Genomic DNA, 5,647 nt, shown 5'->3' on the forward strand with positions numbered 1-5,647 from the left:
TTCAGATGAAAATAATAGATGAATTTATCAGGGAGAAAACATTAAATAGAAATATTACTATTTTATCTAAGTCAGTTTATCTCATAAAATTGCTCTACAAAGTTGGAACATACTGAGAGTAATATATCTTATTTTTCCTCTTAAAAAGTTCAACCCAAATTGTATATGAAATCAATGGCCTAGCCATTAGTGAAGAATTATGTCAGGGATAGAAATTTGATTGTACTTTTTCAATGGGATATAGTCTAAGGACAAAAAGCACAATTTTAAATGAGTTTAATATTGATAAGAATGTTAGTATTGTTATTCTGAAACTATTACATATCAAGTATAAAGCATATATATTTTATTACCTTTTTTATGGAATACAATGTGTGTATTATTTATAACACCAAAAAATTCTGACCAAGCTTTTGACTTAATCCCACTGAGTTAAGAACATTAACAATAATTTGCATACCACAGTTTCCTAACTATAATAAATGAATTATTTTATATACACATTTTAACCATATTATATATTTATGATTCAGAAGTAACACTGAACATTTTTAAGGAGCAAAAATATACAAAACAGTTACAAGTGGAAATAATACTGGCAAAGTGCCCTGTGTTTTTATCCTAGAGACACATCATAGAAATCTCAGGTTAAGAAAACTTTGATAAATGTTTTGTATATTAGAATGCATTTTGGGAAGTGGAGAGAATAAAGCTTTGCCTTTGGCTTAATATGCTCAACAATCTGAAGTCACTAAACTTAGAATTAGAAGGCAGCATCACCCTGATGGGGTCAGATTCTGTAGTGGGAAATCCAGCATGGGGTGGGGGAAGGGAGCACACTATTGTTTCTTTACTCAACCCCTTCACAATACCCGCTTTAAAACAGCTGCTGAGGTCACTTTTATTTCAGAAAGGTAATCATTTGAAAGCATGAATGACTTTTTCATCTTACTAACTGCAATGAATGGTAATTAGTGAAATGTTTTTCCTTTTTAAAATCTGAGTCTCTATATTACAACCAACACAGCAACAGGCATGGTTGGAGGTCTGAGGGTGACATCACCTCACCAATTTATGGGCTCTATAAGCAGGAAGCATGAAAGGTGTGGAGTGGCCTGGAGTTCAGCTGTCAGAGGCACTACGGAGTTGATTATAGTCCCCTTTCCAGCATTAATTATAATCATAGCTGTGCCCTTTTTCCTGGCATTGTAAGTAATCTCATCGAAGGCTTTTCATTAACACCTTATTCTCATGAACACATTTGGGGCAAAACATATTATCTTCCAAGTGCTGGGGTGGAAAGTCACAGGCAGGTAGCCAGAGGAGTGCATACACTCTCCCTTGTTCTTCAGGAACCCAGGCTTGCCCAGCATAAAACTGTAGGTAAACACAACCTTCTGTGTCTATAAAGGACACTTGGTCCATGGACCGCATCCCGCCTGATACCAGAGGCCTCTTATGACAATTCCACTGCCTCCGTCTTCCCAGTCCTGGCTACAATTTGGGTCCAGGAGGCAAACACAGCATGTGGAGCAGAAGTTGTCACAACAACATTGTCCATTTCCTCAAGGAAAGCAGTAAACCCTTCACAAACAGGTGACCCGCCTCAGGGGGAGCAGTCACTTGCAGAAGATCAGAACTTTCCAGAGTCATTTTCCCCCTTTTCCATTGTTGATTTCTTTTGTGATTTTGTCAAGATTTTGACCTCCTTTGCTATAACAGAAATATTATTTCTATTTGGGTAAGCATATTCGCTGAGTCTCTCATACATTTTGAATTTCAAGCCTTCTATGTTCAGCTTTAATTGCTAGCACCAGACCCTCACCGTGTCTCAGTGAAGCAGATTAAATGGTGGCAGTTTTGGCTGTAATTGAAGAATTTATCCAAATATTTTTCCCAAGTTTTACTCTTTTATTGTCTTTTATAATCTTTTGTGGACAGGGAGCTTTGTCCTCATCCACAGATTTTTTTCGTTTGGTTCCCTCCTCTGAGGTGCTTTGTATATTTGGTTCACTAACAGCCCACTGTTCCTTTTCAGCTCTACCAACACAGGTTCGAATTTGCAAATCATATTTTTTTCTCCTGACTTCTTCATGGAATTCCACTTCTTGCCTTTTTCATTCTCCATATTCAGAAAAGAAGTCAAGGTTCATAAAAAGAAAATCTTCATATCTATTTTCTTTTCTTTTTAAGGTCTGTAGAATCAAGAGCTCCCCACCCCTGCCCCCCACCACCGGCTCTTTTATTCTGGTAATGCTTGTTCATGCCTTCTCTATTTTCTCTTGAACCGTCTCATCAGAGGTATATTAATTTTATTCATTTCAAAAAACAACTTTTGGATCTTTTGATTCTCTCTATTGTCTGTGTATTGCTATTTTATTTCTGCTTTTAACTTGTTTCCTTCTGCTTTCTTTGGGTTTAATTTGCTGAGATCAATACTGAGACAATTGATTTTTAAACTTCCTTCTTTTCTAATTAATATGTTTTTAAAGGTAAATATTTCACTTGAAGCACAGCTTCAGCTTTGTCCTACAACATTTGACTTTCTATATTGATATTTTCATTATTATTTAATTAAAAATATTTTCGAATGTTCACTGTAATTTCTTCTTTAACTCATGGATTATTTAAAAGTCTATTCCTTAATTTCCAAGTGTGTGGGAATTTTCTACATGTCTTTCTGTTATTACTCTCTAGTTTAATTTCATTGTGGTCAGAGAACATACCCCATATGATTTCAGTGCTTTGCAATTTGTTGAGACTTGCTTAAGGGCTAGCATGTGGTCAGTTTTGCTAAGTGATACATATGTGCTTGGGGGGAAAATGTATATTCTCCAGTTTAATTTCAGTTTTTGTCCTCCATGTCACTGCTTTTGGTTCAGCAAATTCTACAAAGTGAAAAGTGGCACCAAAGTAGGGCTCCCTTCTTTCTCGTTCATAGGTCTCTACATCAAAAGAGACCCATATCTGGACATACCAAAAAGATGTCTCCACAGCTTCCCTGATATACAAACTACTGCATGTTACCCAGAAATTCTGTTTTTTGAGCTTGATGCTATGACTGAATGACACTTTTGGTTTGTCTCCCTAGGACAAGTGAATTTTACTTGTAGGAAGGAGAGTGAGTCAAGTATTTTATGACCAGAAGGGCAGACTCTGGTATTTTATGAGTGCTGTTCACAAAATATTTTGGACTGTCAACCTTCCAGGCACATAATACTCATTGGCTAATACTACTCATATGACCTTACTAAACCACAGGGGAGATGATCATCTTTCAGACCATTATTGCTTTCAGACCATTATTCCTTTATTTAATTTAAAAACTTGTCTTTCTTCTTTATTGCCATATGCCAAACTCATTCAGTGGTTCGCTAATTCCTTACATTCCCAATATACTCCCAACCTCTGGTGTCATCTAGAGTGACTTCAATTTCTATGTGATAACTCATCTAATATCTTAATTTTATATTCCTTTATCTTCTCATTTAGCCACTCTCTTCTAAGTCCACATCCTAGTCTTTGCTATCATTAAGAATTTCTCCACTGCTGAAATCTTAAATTCAAGCCACCCTTTTATTGCCATAACACACTTGAGGAATGTAAGACACTCAGGTAATAACTATGGTTTAATATAGGTGTGATTCCAAAGGTGAGAGGTGAGGAAGAAAGGAATAAATTCCTAAGGGCATTCATCTGAATCTCAGAGGTTTGCTTAATTTGAAATCCCCACATGATTTTGATGGATATACTCCAGGTGGCATTTCTCCTGCTCTCTCTACCTAATGTAAATCAATGAAGGAACTGGAGTCAAGATCTCCTGTGTTCAAATCCTGACTCCATCACTTATTTGTGTGAGTTCAATCTCTCTTGCTTCTGTTTTCTCATCTATAAGATGAGGATAGTATTGCCACATAAAGTAACATATTCATAAGGTTCAGGGATTAGGAAGTAGACATCTTTGGGAGGACATTATTCAGCCTACCATAATTAATTTTTTACTAGTTCCACCCCCCACAAGTGAATCACAGTGAGGACTACACTTAGCCATATTGTGTGAGTACTTCATTTCTTTTAATGACATAATGGTATTTCATTGCATGGATATACTGCTTTTGTTTTTCCATTAGTCATTTGATGGATATTTGGGTTGTTTCTACTTTTTTGCTATTATGAATAATGTGTCTGTAAATATTTGAATACATGTTTTTGTGTGGATATATGTGGTCAATTCTCTGAAGTATATACCTAGGAGTAGAATTGTTAGGTCATGGTAACTTTATGTTTAACATCTTGAGGAACTGCCAGAATGTTTTCCAAAACATTTTGTATTTCCACTAAGTAGTGTATGAAGGTTCTGATTTCTCCATACCTTTGTCAACACTTCTTATTATCATCTGTCTTTTTAATAATAGATAACCTAGTGGGTGTGAAGTGGTGTTTTATTGTGGTTTTAATTTGCATCTCCCTGGTGGGTAATGATGTTGATCATCTTTTCATGCCCATTTTTCCATTTGTATCTCTTCTTTCAAGAAATGTCTATTTAGATTTTTTGTCCATTTTAAAATTGAATTCTTTTTATTATTGAATTGCTATGGTTCTTTATGTATTCTGAATATTAGATCCTTCCAGATATATTTGCAAATATTTTCTTCCTTTCTTTAGATTGTCTCTTCAACACTAAAAACAAGTTTCTAATTTTGATGAAGTCTCATTTATTTTCCTTTGGGTGGTTGTGCTTTTGGTTTCATAGACAAGAAACCATCCCCTAATCCCAAAGTCAAGAAGATTTATGCCAACATTTTTTCCTAAGAGTTTTATAGTTTTAATTCTTACATTTAGTCCTTTGATTTGTTTAATCTTTCGTATGTTCTGAGGTACTGATCCAAATTCATTATTTTGCATGTGGATATCCAAATTGTCCCAACAACTATGTTGACTTATTTCACCATTGAATTATCTTGGTATTCTCATTGAAAATTATTGATGTGTGAGGGCTTACTGAGTTATTTCTGAAACTCTTATTTTATTTGTCTATGTCCTTATTCTCTATGCTTATGCCAATAGGGCCATTGTATTTTAAAGAAGAAATCATAGGATTATTCTTTAAATTATTCGAAGCAAGGAATTCAAGGGTGGAATTAGCTCCTCCTCCCCATGAGTTTAGAACTTTTAGTACTGTATTTCTCATCGGTAGCCATCAAGATTATATCCAACGGGATCGTTGTTTTGTTTCTTTTTTTTTTTTTTCCCTTCAAATCAAGGTCATGTGTTTGCGTGGAGGGAAGGGCTGATTAACGGAAAATGTTTGCTCTAGGGTAAGAAGCACTGGTATTCAATTTATTTCAGGAGGTTGACGAGCAAGACCCACAGACAAAAGGAGTATCTTGCCACAGCCTTCAGAAACGCGCAAGGTGTTGGAGAGGGAGGAGTCCGGGCTGTCGGTACGATCCCAAACACTGCGGCTGGAAACCCGTAACTTTTCCATTGGGGGATGGGCTCGGGAATGAGGCGCAGGGAATGATCTTCGGTGGAGCAGACAAGACTGTTGTTAATTTACTCGCGCAACCACCCGTGAAGCCGATCCGCTCACTCACTTTCCCGCCTCTCTTCCCCTCTTTCTCTATTCCTGCTCCCAGCGTGCAGC

The 5,647-nt window shown here is 36.3% G+C and overlaps 1 pseudogene; it reads right to left on the reverse strand.

Annotated features, from left to right (window-relative positions):
- Nucleotides 1-1,218: 1,218 nt before the first annotated feature.
- Nucleotides 1,219-2,128, reverse strand: LOC107519369 (annotated as a pseudogene).
- Between the last annotated feature and the right edge of the window lie 3,519 nt (nucleotides 2,129-5,647).

The sequence above is a fragment of the Rousettus aegyptiacus genome, unplaced genomic scaffold (genome assembly GCF_014176215.1).
Source record: "Rousettus aegyptiacus isolate mRouAeg1 unplaced genomic scaffold, mRouAeg1.p scaffold_m13_p_2, whole genome shotgun sequence".
Classification (NCBI taxonomy): domain Eukaryota; kingdom Metazoa; phylum Chordata; class Mammalia; order Chiroptera; family Pteropodidae; genus Rousettus; species Rousettus aegyptiacus.